We start from the raw sequence: 15,241 nt of genomic DNA, 5'->3' as shown, positions 1-15,241 counted from the left end.
AAATCAAAGTATTTCTTTACTGACTGTGGCCATTGATCTTCTCAAAATGGCTTCTCTGCCTCCTCTCAAAGCTCTCTGAACCAAACATCAGCAGAAAGAGGCAAATAAACAATCTTGTGGTGTTTCTGACAAGCCATAATCATCCGTCTCATGATCAAACTGAAATCACAGTGCAGATATGCACTGCAGTCGGAGGGAAAAGTGGCACAGCGCACATACCGGTAAATTAATTCCACACCAGCGCTTACATAACCAGCGTGGCCTCAGACAAACTATGCCAGCATGAATATGTAATTCATCTCAAAAGTGCAGAGATGGTGAACCACGCAGGAGCCGCAAACAGAAAAAAGACAACCTTGGAGCTGGTCGTGAAACTTGCAAACACGCCGCAGCGAGGCCGGCCGCAAGAGGATGTGGACATACAGACACTGTCCCAACAGATTCCAGCCAAGCTCAGACGGAGAGGAAAAGAGTGGCATGGAAAGTTGTGATTCAGTGCAGTCAGCTCAGACTGACTCGACGTTAATGAGCTCTCCCTCTGTATATACGTCTGCAGGAAGCTAAAGCCTTACATAAATACTTGGCACATAAAAGCATCTCATAAATGGAAACAGTAAAGTGATGAGAGGAGATGGTACGAGGTGTTTTGGAGAACCTAAACCTGTGAGGCATAGCTAGACAGTGAGGCACATTCTGTCCTTACAGAGACAGTGAGCTGACCGCATTTACTAAGGCTGTATTTCAGAGCCTTGTAACATATGAGAGTGATTTAACTCATCTATTATTTTCCGACTCACTGACGCAAGCACCTTTCCACCCCCCTAGGTGATCTCATCTGGAGTGGAGTCATGGACGCTGCTGACACGCAGGAACGGGCCGCTCTATTTCAGGCTTTTACTGTATAAGAATGTGCCACGAGCTGAGTCACATCCAGTTTAAACACAAACGGCAATCTCAATATACTTGGGGGCGCTTCAATCTAAACTTCATCCCATTCGAAAACTAAATGTCAATAGATCAGGCCTCAAGCTGTGCAAGAAGCTTAGTGGTGTTTGACTAGTTTGAATAGGCTTTGTGTAAGCACTCGGCGAGGAGTGATTGGAGTGTATGCGTGTATGTCGGACGTTCCAATCTAGGCCAGTTGTTCATACATCAACTTTTTGGTAACACTTTATTTTAGGGTCTTTTAACTAGCTGCTTATTAGCATGCATATTACTAGAATATTGGATATTCATTAGTACTTATTAAGCACATATTAATGCCTTTGTCTTCATGACCTTATTCTACATTCTTAATCTTACCCAATACCTAAACAACTACCTTATTAACTATTAATAAGCAGTAAATTAGCAGTTTATTAAGGGAAAAGTCATAGTTAATAGTTTATATGTGTTCACTACACTAAAATGTTTCCAACTTTTTACTTTACATTCACAATAAAGCAAACAAACACAAACATTACTCCAAAGAACCATTGCGGGTTCCCTAAATAACCTTTCAATGCACAGTTCTTAATCCTTAAGTGCATAAATGTTTCGCCAATCATTATTACATATTCGGGTCTTTAGCGACCCTATATCTAAAACAGATGAATCTCTAACTGTCGCGATAATATAAAACTCTCCTGATATTAGAGTAACAATTACAGAGGAATATTTGTTACCTTTCGGAGCTTGGAAGGGATCAGTTTGAGCAGTTGTTTTATACCATCATCACTGTCCTCGTCAGAGCTCATTTCCCAGTACATTCAGCATCTGGTGCATATTCGCGATCTCAAACTTATTCTTAAAACAGTTTCTTCACCAGATCCACCATCGAGTGAAATTGACACTAATATTTGATTGCATTCAGTACTTTCTCTGCAGTAAATCCCTGAGCCATTTCAAGATTTGCTGATGATACTTCTCCCTGTTCTTTTGTTTTCTGCCTGCAGTAACTATGAGTGAAACGTCACTTCATCATTGTGTATCAGACATTGTCACCTTGTGGAATAAAGGTGAATTACACTTATTCAGTCATCAAATGTTCAGTTATTGTTGTGCAAAAAATATATATATACTTACACTGTTACAAACCTCGGGTCGTTAGCGACCCTATACAATTTTTTACAAAAAATTAATGGAAAACAGGTATTCTTTTACAATTTTATTATTTTTTTCTTGTTATATTGTTTATAATGAATTCATTGAGGAATACTAAGAAAGTTGATGTCTAACTTTAAAAATTATTGAGGAGGAGGGTAGTGAATGTTGTCCCGGGTCACTAAAGACCTGAGGTATGTGTTTTTCCTTAGTGTAAAGAACCTTTTTGCAATTTTTCTCACTAAAGACCCTTTTTGTGCAATTGATGGTTCTTCATGGAAAAATATATGCTAATGAAGAACCTTAATGTTTAAGGGTACACTTCCAAAACACTGCTTTTAAACAGCATAGTCTCCACAAAACAAAAATAAAACAGCTTAACTCAGTTCTGTAAATCACCATATTCACAAGGCCTTGCTCTCGCTCACACACACAAACCAACTACAAACAAACACTCTTTACAACAGATAAAAATACCTATAGGAAACAAAAAACACAAAAGATATCTCACTTATGTCTCCTAGACAAGAATGACATTAAAATGAGAGTGAATGGAGACTTTTGTTTAAGCCTCATGCTTAGATATTTCTCCTGTGGGAAAAGCCTCCAGTAATCTCACGCGTCTCCTCTTAAGTGCCAGAAAAGATCTCAATAAACTCATTAAAATGTCTAATTCGAAAAGATAATAAAGTCTGCAATAGTTAAAAATCTTAATATAAACTCAAACATTTGTCATTAAATTCTTTCAGGATCATGTTGTAAGCTTTTGTTGTCCACAACTTACAGCTCTTTAGTCTTACTGTATATCGACAATTATTTCATCTTGTCTGTTTTTATTTCACCAAAAAGTTGGAATTTCAGGAGAAACTTAAATGGAAAAAGTTCACATTTAAACGAAACATAACTGAGATCTCTACTGTGCCTTTTGAACTCTGATAGAACAATCAAAATCCCTTCGGGTAGTAGAGCCAACTTGCTCTATCCTCAAAACAACACATTATCATTAACTTTGTGCCATGCAGTCGTTTTCACACAGATCTCTCTTCAGAGGAAACCACTAACACTGCTCCTAAACTTCAAAGAGCTTCTTCTCACCCCAGTGTGATCAGCTTTAAGAAAGTTAATCATTCATTTCACATCACTTCAAAGCTCTTGTGAGCTGCAGTGGTAATCTGAACTCTCGTGCATTGGGAGGGTGTAATAAATACAGTCGAGTTGCTGACATACCCATAGTGCTCTGCATGGCTGCCTCCTCACGTCTCCCCAGTCTGTTCTGGAGGTACAATCCCAGTCTGCTCACAGTACTTGAATTGCTTCTTCTCCCTCTTTATCTTTCTTTCTCTCTGCTCCTCCAGCTCATGCCAAAGTTTCCTCTCTTTTCTCTGGTAGAAACCCCCTTTTTCTCTGTCCTGTCCTGTCCTCTCTTTCCCTGCTGTTTGCCGCCACAGCACCGCCCCCTTCTCCTGCAACCCTCCTCCCTCTCTCACTTTGTCTGTGGCCCCTTCCTCCTCCACCACCCCCATCCTCACACACATTTAATCCCTCCTCATGCTCACTCCCTCTCTTTTTCCTCTACCTTTTCCTTTTCTTCATCTATGTCAACTATTATATCTGTGGAAAATGGAAGGACTGTCATTTTATTTTTTAAACTGACCCTCAGCAGCTGCTTTAACCCTATGAAGCCTACTGTATCATATTTGATAAGCAAATTTCTAAGGCCTCTAAATTATCAACATGATCAAAACTTTGCTGAAAAAACAGTTGTACACAATCTCCTGCATGCCTTTTGGCATCTGATTGATCCTTCATATTCTTTTAGTATGTAAAAAGCCTTTAAGTAATTCTATAAAGCCCCCCTTCAGGTTGTAAAACACTTCTTTTTGCTGTAAAATCTTAAATGATTTTTATGAAGTAAACGTAAGAATGACTAAGAATATATTGTTCGTTTATAGAATATGTAGTAGTATATAAAATATATTCTTAATATAACATAAGAATATATTGTAGTAATATTTCAAGATGGACACTTAGCAGACTGAAGCCACTTAAGTTTAGTTGATTATGTAATTTTTTAGAAAAATCATGTTAAAGGGTTAGTTCACGCAAAAATGAAAATTCTGTCAGTAATTACTCACCCTCATGTAATTTCACACCCGTAAGACCTTCGTTCATCTTTGGAACACAAATTAAGATATTTTTGATAAAATCTGACTGCTCAGTGAGGCCTCCATTGACAGCAAGATACTTAACACCTTCAGATGCCCAGAAAGCTACTAAAGATATATTTAAAACAGTTCATGTGACTACAACCTTAATGTAATAAAGCAATGAGAATACTTTTTGTGGGCCAAAAAAAACAAAATAATGACTTTATACAACAATATCTAGTGATGGGCGATTTCAAAACACGGCTTCATGAAGCTTCGAAGCTTTACGAATCTTTTGTTTTGAATCAGTGGTTCGGAGCGTGAATCAAACTGCCAAAGTCACGTGATTTCAGTAAACGAGGCTTTGTTACGTCACAAGTGTTTCAAAATTTCAATGGTTCACCACTGGGGGGCATGACTTTGGCAGTTTGATACACGCTGCGAACCACTGATTCGATACAAAAGATTCGTAAAGCTTCGAAACTTCATGAAGCAGTTTTGGCCATGTACATATCAGAAACTGCAGCAAGTTGCTCCATATTCTCCTATATCATACTATATGAGCCATAAAAGCCTGACGTATCAAATACGATACTCTACTAAAACACATGCAAATATTTTTTTAAAGATTTTTTATTATTATTTTGGTTCAATACTTTTTCCATTCCAAAAAGGTCAAATTTTGTCAAACTTCTGTTTCATACAGTATGTTAGGCTTTAATAGGACTGAAACACACATTGGGTTTCATGTTTTATGGGAAAATTCTATCCCCTGAACCTAAACCTACCATAACAGAAAACTTTCTGCATCTTTACATTTAAAAAAAAAAATAAAATAATTTTTTTACACATCCAACAAGGATTTGGGATATTGCCATCATTGTCCACATAATGTAGGGTATACCTGAACCACACAGACACACACACACACACACACACACGCACGCATGCAGGTAAATGCTGTGTGTAAAGAGTTTGTTGTTCACTAACTGGATTAAAGTAAAACCTCTCCAATCAAGTCAATCTCTTCGTCTGTTTAGTGGATTTTCCTGGGATATACGTTAATCTCAAGGCATGCTGGGACTTCAATGCATGACTCACTCTAAACACTGACATGCCCACATGCCTTGTTAATGCTTTAACATACGAAAGAGCATAGTAAATACACTCCCTCGACACAAACACACACATCAAAAGCACCACAAAGGGTCTGTTGTGCCATATGACATCACAATGAAACGTTCATGCAAAGTGATCCAAGGAAAACTTTGTGAAGAGAGCATGAACAGAAAACAACATTTGGGTGTTTTGTTTTGTTTTTTGTTTAACTATGGGCATGTCTGGCCATGTGGACTTTTAAATAAATGTACTTTTCACATTTTACTACTTTAATTTGTCTATTGATGTCCATTGGTGGTCAAACATGCTTCACTTTTAAACATTTTTTTATTAAAAAATTTGCGAACCAAATGACAGTGATGGAAACAACATGCTTGTTTAGTCTTAGTTTATTTGTTACCTTTGTTACTAATTGGTTCATTAATTAGTTTCACCTGTTCCTTGTTTTAGCCCTCAGTTTCACTTCTTGGTTGCCCGTTCTTGTTGTTGCTTTGATGGTTTGGTTTTCCATTACAGAAATTAATTACATTTTAAAATAAATTAAAATAGAAAGCAGTAAATTGTAATATTTCACAATATTACTGTTTTAGTGAGCATTAAATACTTTCAAAAACATTAAAAAATCTTAATGACCCCAAACTTTTACTGTAGTGTACATATACTGTACATAAAAGACATTTGAAAAGTAGCAAAAATATCCAAAATAGTTTAAATGTGACCTTCATATAACAAAAAGTAAAAACATTTTAATGCAAATCAATTCCTGGGACACAGAAGTGCTGTATTTGAAGAATCGGCCATTTGTCTAAAGGGTTGCCCTTCAACAAAACCTATTCACTTGTTCTTCCCTTTCAATCGTTTACCACTTCACTCCCTAATTTACTGGCCATTCCCAAACAAAAGCAAGGAAGCATGACGTGTTACTCCTAACCTGCATGCGCAAAGAACAGTAAATACAGGGACAAAGAGTATTGTGGGACTCCAAGTGAAGTGAAAAGGAGAAAAGGGGGAATGAGAGAGGGAGAGAAAAAGACAGAGAGAGGCATGCAGGGAGGAAGGAGAGCTAATGAAGCGTTAGGAACAGATGAGCATCCGAGTGATTAATGGACACTTGCCCTCCAGGGGAGTTATCATATGAACATACACTCCACATATACTCACTGGGGAGGCTTAACATGATACTCCCAACCACAGTGCACACACATATCTCAAAGTACATCCGGTCAACTGTATTCTCCTTACTGGAGCGACAGCACATGCACGAATGCTTTTGGACCTTGCTTGGTGTAGTAACTGATTATTTTGTCGCTCTCAGGTGGAAATCTTCTTATTTTGTCCTTTTTTTAAAAAAAATAAATCAATTAGTCACCCTTTATGTCTGTCTGTGGGTTTTGCAAATATTGAAAAATATTTTTAGTTCACCCAAAAATTTAAATTCTGTCATTAATTACTCACCCTCATGTCGTTCCACACCCGTAAGACCTTCATCATCTTCAGAACACAAATTAAGATATTTTTGATAAAATCCGATGGCTCAGTGAGGCCTGCATCTCCAGCAATAACACTCCCTTTTTCAGTGCCCAGAAAGCTACTAAAAACATATTTAAAACAGTTCATGTGACGACAGTGGTTCAACTTCAATATTATAAAGCGACGAGAATACTTTTTGTGCACCAAAAATAACAAAATAGCGACTTTATTCCACAATATCTAGTGATGGGTGATTTCAAAAGCTTCATGAAGCTTTGAAGCTTTAAGAATCATTTGTTTCAAATCAGTGGTATTAAAAAGAGCATGTGACTAAACCTCGTAACTCCATGGGACCCTCAAACTGTCAGAAAAACCTGCACCTCCACCCAGCCTCAATATTGAATGTGGTGCACTCAGTTTGGACCATCTCTGCTTGTTTGCAATGCAAGAGTAAATAAAGAACTGGTTGTTTGAATATGTACAGCATTTTATTTACTCAAGAAAAACTATAGGCTAATGTTTTATGTTTCTGAGGAGCAGAGAATAGTGAGATAGCACTTCATCTTTTATAACATGAAGTTTGGCCCAGATAAACTTCATAACCTGTAAACTGATGAAAATGTAATGCAATGCACTCACTGCCTCAGTTGGGTTCTAATGACGGACAAAACACATTTGAAATATGCAGGTCAGAAAACCATGTAACACCATTTGAGCTTGATATACATCAAGTGTTTGACCATACATAACCACAATATAAACTTTGATAACACAGTGTTTAATTATTTAATTATTATTATTATTATTTTCTATTTCCTGTAAAGTAGTAGTTTTCCGTCCTTAATATTTAATCTGGATTACGTAATTAGATTCCAAAAATTCCATTCTTGTAATTAGATTATATTGTTTTAAATTCTCATAATCAGACTACAGTTACTTTTCTATTTAATTCATACTTACTTAATATTCACAATTGTAATTTAACATATTTCTTTCAAAAAAAATTATATTGCTTATATATGTCTGGAAAGGAATTGCACACACAGACCAGCCAAAAGTTTGAGAAAAAAGACTGAGAGGCCATACATTATTATTTGTATTATTATCAGGGCTGTCAAAATAACGCGTTAATTTCAATTAATTAATCTGAGAAAATATAACATGCAAAAAAAAAAAATAACGCAGATTAATCCATTCCATATTGACCTTTGAACCTGGAGCCGTTCTAGCCACCATTCGACTGTAAAATGAAGGAGGGAGACGACTGCTGTGCTGACGGACAGAACGAGCAGAGCTCCTCCCTCGTGTGCACCAGAAAGTAAGCACCGTCTTTGCACTCTCTCTACCCCACACATAATATCTAAATCAACTGACACAATGCTAAAAGTTCGTAAGACCGAATCCATGTTTCCCGAGGCGCATTTGGAGAATGGTTTCCTGAATAACCGTTGGGTGTGAATAGTGCTCAAAAGAACGTCACCTCATCTTCTCTGACAGGCACCCTGCACGTGCAGCTGACATAAACCACACTTTCAGTAAACAAAAAGAAAGTCATATCCAGTGGTGAAGTGTTTTCTGTGTTGACAAATCTTTTGCAATGTCCTAATAACAGTCGCGATTCGCACGCAACACGTCAACGTCCGCTAATGTCCAATTCGCAACCTAATGACTCATTTGAACAGATTCATTTTAATGAATCATGACAACAACTGATCTGTCCACACGGTCTATAATGAATCATTTACTCAAACAACTGAAATGAGAACATAAGTGTGCTTACCCCATTTAGCAAGAGTGGTTAGTAAAATTAGCCTTAATAATCCAGAATATTTTCAGGTTATTTAAATGACAATGTGTAGTAAATTAGGCCTACCTATAAAATCAGTTAGTTTAGACTGGAGTGAGGTGGAACCAGAACAAAGCAAGTTAGGTGCATTCTATTGTATATGGTAGAAAATTATATAATTGGTTAATGTGACTTCTAAATGCTACTTTTTAATACTTTTCAGGTTTAGCAAAAAAACATCTTCTCTTACAAAGCTATAAAATCACTTTTTTTTTTTTTTTTTTTTTTGCAAAGAGGGCAAGAAAGAATTACAGTGAGAGTTACGGGTACTTTATTGTCAGTATCAGGCTCGCAGATCACGTGGGTAGGGCACTTTTTACTGTTTGTGTGGATGACAATGTCTGTCACCACTGAAGACCATTTTTGACCCAGGAAAAACCCTGCATTGATTCATTTGAATTGAAATATTTAATACTTTCACAGCAAAAACAATGTATGTGATTAATTTAGATTAATCAATCACAGAGTATGTAATTAATTAGATTAATCAATTTTAAATCGATTGACAGCACCAATTATTATATCAATATTGGACAATTATCCTATTCAAATGAATGTGATAAAAGTTAGGTAAATATAATACAAAACTAATCTAAAAGTAGTCTGATTACAGTATATTAGCTGAAATGTGAAAGTTTATTACGAACTAAATTTTGTATCATGTAATTTGGACTACAATTTGTAAGTAATCTACCCAGCACTGCTTACAAAACACACTGGACATGAACTATAGAGAGTAAACTTTGTTTCTTCCAGTACTGTACTGGTTAAAGCTGTTGTTAGCAGGGTAATGAACAGCCTTGATTAAGTATGAATGGGAGCAAGGGGAATTCTCAATCCCCCGAACTTCCCAGTCCCGCTGTCTCTTTTCAATTCAGAGGGGAAGAACTGGAACGGAATGGAGTTGGTTAGGAAAGGGAGAGAAAATTAATGATAGTGAAGGACAAAAGACTGAACATGAACCTAATCCCCTTTCCATCCCCCACATACACAGACACACATTGATTTGATCAAGCATGCTCACACACACGCAGATGGACACACAAAATGAGAGGTCCTCAAAACCTCCAATAAAACACTTGACCCCTCATCTACTAAGAGAGGGAGAGAAATAGAGGAAAGAAGGGGCAAAAACGCAAAACAACTGTTGAGTGCCAGACATGGGGGTTGCGGTGGGGGCTCTGTGAGAGTTTCATTGCTAAAATGAGTAAAACTCCACTGTTATCTGCAAATCATTTAATAAACAGTTCATTTTTAAATTGTTTTCAGTTGCGATAATACTGCTTTGTTTAACACATTTACAACGTTTAAAGTCAGCTTGAACCTGTTTACTTTCCAAATGCATTTATTGGGCATGATTCATCAGTCAGTGCACTTTATTCCTAAAAAAAGTCTTTGTAATCTTTGATCATGATGTAATAACATTCTTCACCTCTAAACCATAGTTGGCATTAGTTTTTAAACCCGACCACTCCTGTTTGTCACATTTAAAACATGTTTCACAACCCTATCAAATTTCCAGAGTAGGGGCCGAAGACTCACAGTAAGTTTGTTTATTATCAAACTACGGTGAGGTCTGCATATTTTTTCTAATATGCATTACTTTTGAAAGCAAATTGCAGTTCCAATGCAGTTTCACGTTCGTAATCCTACAGATTTTTGAAAATCAGCATAAAAATGTTGCATTTCAGACTGCATCTGGGCCTCCTAATAAGGAACAAATCGCAAAATGCCCATGAATCTTTGCTCCTCCTGATGAGGCCTAAGACTCTGATGGCATGAGAGGAGCATGCTGACACCATCAACTCTTTTAAGTAGAGGCAAAATGTGTTTTACCATCTAAATGATCAAAGACTGCAGTGTGGAATGCACACTAATCTTTGATTAACCTGCTGCTGGAGGCAGATTACATAAGAAAATCATGGGTTCAGAGAAGTACATCAAATCTGGGATTGTGTATATAGACCTCCAGCTCTGAACTCAGACCCCCCAGGATCACAAAGCATTGAGCTAATGCCAAACACATCTGCTGTCATAACACATCCCATACACTCTCCATAACAGCACATGCACACACCATCAGTGACAGAAACACATTCATAGTCAGTGCTGGGTAGGAACTGATCATATCTGGATTACGTAATCAGATTCCAAAAATTATATATGTAATTAGATTACATAACATTTTAAAATACTCATATGATTATTTAAATATTCACAAAATGGCAGTAAATTATTCTTTATTTATTTATTCTCACTAATTCTTATATTTCATCTTTTAAATTGTCTTTTCTAAAACAGCCTATTGCTTATGTATGTACAGAAAATCTTTTAAATTTGTGGAATTACACAAGTCAGTATTTCAAATAGCATTTCATCGTATTTGTGTTTTCTATTAATAGTTTTTATTTTTAAATGTTACATTGTTATGGTTTAATTAATTATTACACTCTAAAAAAATGCTAGGTTAAAAACAACCCAAGTTGGGTTGAAAATGGACAAACCCAGCAATTGGGTTGTTTTAACCCAGTGGTTGGGTTAAATGTTTGCCCAACGTGCTGGGTAGTTTTATTTAACTATTTAATTATTCAACTATTGTATAAAAATGACTGTATTGCTTGCTTAAAATGAACCCAAAATATGCTGGAAATTAACATTTATTAATAAATGAGCATTTATTAATAAGATAATGAATAATAAACAATAAACATTTATTAAATTGCTTATTAATAAATGTACACCTTTTGATTATCACTGTTGCATCTAGTAATTATGTGTCTGATTTTTAATTTCTCACCTATTTTGGATTCATTTTAAGCCAGCCATATAGTCATTTTTAATCAGTAGTTGGGATAAATAAAACTACCCAGCAGGTTGGGCAAACATTTAACCCAACCACTGGGTTAAAACAACCCAATTGCTGGGTTTGTCCATTTTCAACCCAACTTGGGTTGTTTTTAACCAAACATTTTTTAGAGTGTACCTTTTCATCAAACCCCCTGCAGTTCCTTCGCAAACCACAGTTTGGGAAACCCCGACATACTATAATGTTTAATGTATTTTGTTGATGACAAATTTTCAAAGTTTTTTAGGGGGGTCAAGCACGATTCTGATTCATGGACCTTAAGGGCTGCCAAAATGTTTGAAGTGGGTGGAGCCACTTATACTAAAATGTCCAGGTCAATAATTATCAAAAAAATGTTGAACTTTACCCTTTGCATAGCTATAACAGGGTCATTTAGAAAATGGCCATGGCCATGGCCAAGTGCTTGCAAAAGCCTATAACTACAAAACGAAAACTCAGAACTTCACAAAAATAAGTGAGCACATGCAGCACATGACTCTTAAGAAGCATGCCAACTTTTATGGAGATCAGACACAGGTGGCGCTATAACTGTTAAAAAGCTTTAAAAACCGTAAACTGCCTGTATTGGCTGTAAATGGTCTTTTCAATCTATTATTGAGATGGTTATGGGCTTGCTAAATTAAATGTAATATCTTTTAATACCCTAAAGCACTTGAACCCCAATAACTGCTGCTCATAGCTATATTGTTCTTTTTGTATTTTTATATCACTATCATACAAGATTATCCTATTCAAATCTGTGTGATAAACAAGTTAAGGCTAAAAGTAAGGTCAAAAGTAATCTAAAAGTAGTCAGATTACATTTGATTATAAGAGATTAAGTTACTATCATCATGTAATTTGTATTCAGTAATGGACTACAATTTGTAAGTAATCTACCAGCACTGCATATATAGTACATCAACACTTACTGTGCTATAAATGTAGCAGACACACAAAGAGACTTCATAAACATATACAGAGCCCTGGCCTGAGCGCTGTAATGAATGGTGTGTAATGAAACTGTATGTGTGAAGCTGCCAGCACGTTTGAGCATTGCAAACCAATCTACTTTTACTGCTCTGCTCCCTGCCATGGAAAAGCAATAAGAGCATTGAGGTGATGTGGGGAGGGGAGAAGGATGAGAAACTGAGGGAGACAGCATACAGCTCACTGAGGGTGGAAACTATGGTAATACAGGACTGTCAGTCAGCGGTTGTGGGCGGGGCCTGTGGCTAATGTGACGTCACATTAGCACCATGGCTGAAAACAGGTCTTTGGGAGACGCTGCTTATGATTTATGGGGATTTAAAAAAATGAGTGGGTGGTTTTTAATCACTGCCAACACACATTTATGTCCAAACACCATGCAAAAGTGAATTTTGCATAATAGGTCCCTTTTAGATGAAACATTTTTTATTTCATTTAAACTTTAATAATAATAATAATAATAATAATAATAATAATAACAATAATAGTTATTATTAATATTGTTATTCTTATGTAAATACAATTATTTAAATAAAACTTTTTATTTTATTTAAACCAAAATAATAATAATAATAATAATAATAATTATTATTATTATTATTACTACTATTATTATTTAAATATGATTATTATTTAAATAAAATATTTTTATTTTATTTAAACTTTATAATAATAATAATTATTATTATAATTATTACAATTATTATTTAAATACAGTGATTATTTAAATAAAACATTTATATATTATTTAAACTTAATAATAACAATATAATAATAATAATAATAATAATAATAATAATAATAATAATAATAATAATATGCACATTATTATTTTATCCTAAAGTAAAAATTCAAAAATTTCAACATGAATTCAAATATTTCTCATCAAAATCTTCTGGAAGATCGAATAATAATAATAATAATAATAATAATAATAATAATAATAATAATAATAATATATACAGTACAGTCCAAAAGTTTGGAACCACTAAGATTTTTAATGTTTTTAAAAGAAGTTTCGTCTGCTCACCAAGGCTACATTTATTTAATTAAAAATACAGTAAAAACAGTAATATTGTGAAATATTATTACAATTTAAAATAACTGTTTTCTATTTGAAATTATTTCACAAAGTAATTTATTCCTGTGATGCAAAGCTGAATTTTCAGCATCGTTACTCCAGTCTTCAGTGTCACATGATCCTTCTGAAATCATTCTAATATGCTGATCTGCTGCTCAAGAAACATTTAATGTGTACAATTGTATAAAATATTTGTGTACAATATTTTTTATCAGGATTATTTGATGAATAGAAAGTTCAAAAGAAGTGTTTATCTGAAATCTAATATTTTGTAACATTATAAATGTCTTTACTGACACTTTTGATTGATTTAATGCATCCTTGCTGAATAAAAGTATTCATTTCTTAATTTCTTTTCAAAAAAATAAAAATAAAAATTCTTACTGACCCCAAACTTTTGAACGGTAGTGTATAATGCTACAGAAGCTTTGTATTTCAGATAAATGCTGTTCTTTTGAACTTTCTATTCATCAACGAATCCTGAAAAAAAAAGTACACAACTGTTTTCAACATTGAAAATAATCATAAATGTTTATTGAGCAGCAAATCAGCATATTAGAATGAAGGATCATGTGACACTGAAGACTGGAATAATGATGCTGAAAATTCAGCTTTGCATCACAGGAATAGATTTCTTTTGTCAAATATATTTAAATTGTACACAGTTATTTAAAATTGTAATAATATTTCACAATATTACTGTTTTTTACTGTATTTTTAATTAAATAAATGTAGCCTTGGTGAGCAAACGAAACTTTTTAAAAACATTAAAAATCTTAGTGGTTCCAAACTTTTGGACTGTACTGTATATTTAATTTAATTTAAATAACAATAACAATTATTATTATTATTGTTTTATTGTTTTTATTAATATTATTAAAGTTCATGCATTATTATTATCTTTAATATAATCATTACTTTTTTATTATTGCACAAATTTGATTTATAAATGATACATAACTGAGAACTCCATTAAGTCTCCTTAGGTATGAAAGAGCAACCTCAGAGTTGCTTAAATGTATGTATGTATGTATGTATATGTATATATTATATATATAGGCCACTGGCATCAAAGAAAATGAAATAATAAGAGAAGAGAAGATAAGATATCTGAAACACACCTGCTGTTCCCAACACCAGCCGTGAAACACAAGAGCTATTAATGGTGTTTTATGAGCGTAAAGGGTCGAGTGAGGTTAAAGGTCAAAAGACCAGTGTTTTAAAATAGCGCAGGGTTTGTGGTCTAAGTCACGACGTGAACTCAGGTGGAAACACCAAATTTAACATTGCAATTAGCAAAGAGCACATGGACAAAAGATAATGTCTTCAAATCAGTGGCCATAGCCAAATGAAAACATTTTTACAGAGTGTCATGAGCTTTGATCTGATGATCGGTGCTGTGAGAGTCCAAGTCAACATGAGGTTAGACATGCCTCAGCACATTTTAACAGAGAATGGAAAGAATAATACATTTCTATAAAAGAATATAACAGCGTTAGTTGTTCTTGCTATGGGAGAATTGCTAACATAAGCATTGAAAGATGTTTTACACAGATAGTTATTTCCCATAACTAAACAAAAGTGATTCATCAGTCTGTGGAGAGAGAGAAGGGGGAGCGGGGGTCAGAGGGCAGAGAGACATCTGAAGAATTCTTTGCACC

General features: G+C 34.8%; 1 protein-coding gene across 3 annotated transcripts in view; it reads right to left on the bottom strand.

The window, feature by feature from the left end:
• lzts2a (leucine zipper, putative tumor suppressor 2a) overlaps positions 1 to 15,241 on the bottom strand; it is a 79,323-nt gene that overhangs the window by 28,435 nt on the left and 35,647 nt on the right. Inside the window, exon 1 of one of the 3 annotated variants that reach the window (XM_067385822.1) lies at positions 3,310 to 3,490. The exons of the other annotated variants lie outside the window; for them this stretch is intronic. The gene's annotated coding sequence lies outside the window, so the exon portion shown is untranslated. Of the gene's footprint in view, positions 1 to 3,309; positions 3,491 to 15,241 lie in introns of those variants that run through there. 3 annotated transcript variants of the gene reach the window in all.

This window comes from Chanodichthys erythropterus, chromosome 5, assembly GCF_024489055.1.
Source record: "Chanodichthys erythropterus isolate Z2021 chromosome 5, ASM2448905v1, whole genome shotgun sequence".
NCBI classification, from domain to species: domain Eukaryota; kingdom Metazoa; phylum Chordata; class Actinopteri; order Cypriniformes; family Xenocyprididae; genus Chanodichthys; species Chanodichthys erythropterus.
The sequence above is the reverse complement of the archived record's forward strand: the minus strand, read 5'-3'. Positions and strand labels throughout refer to the sequence as shown.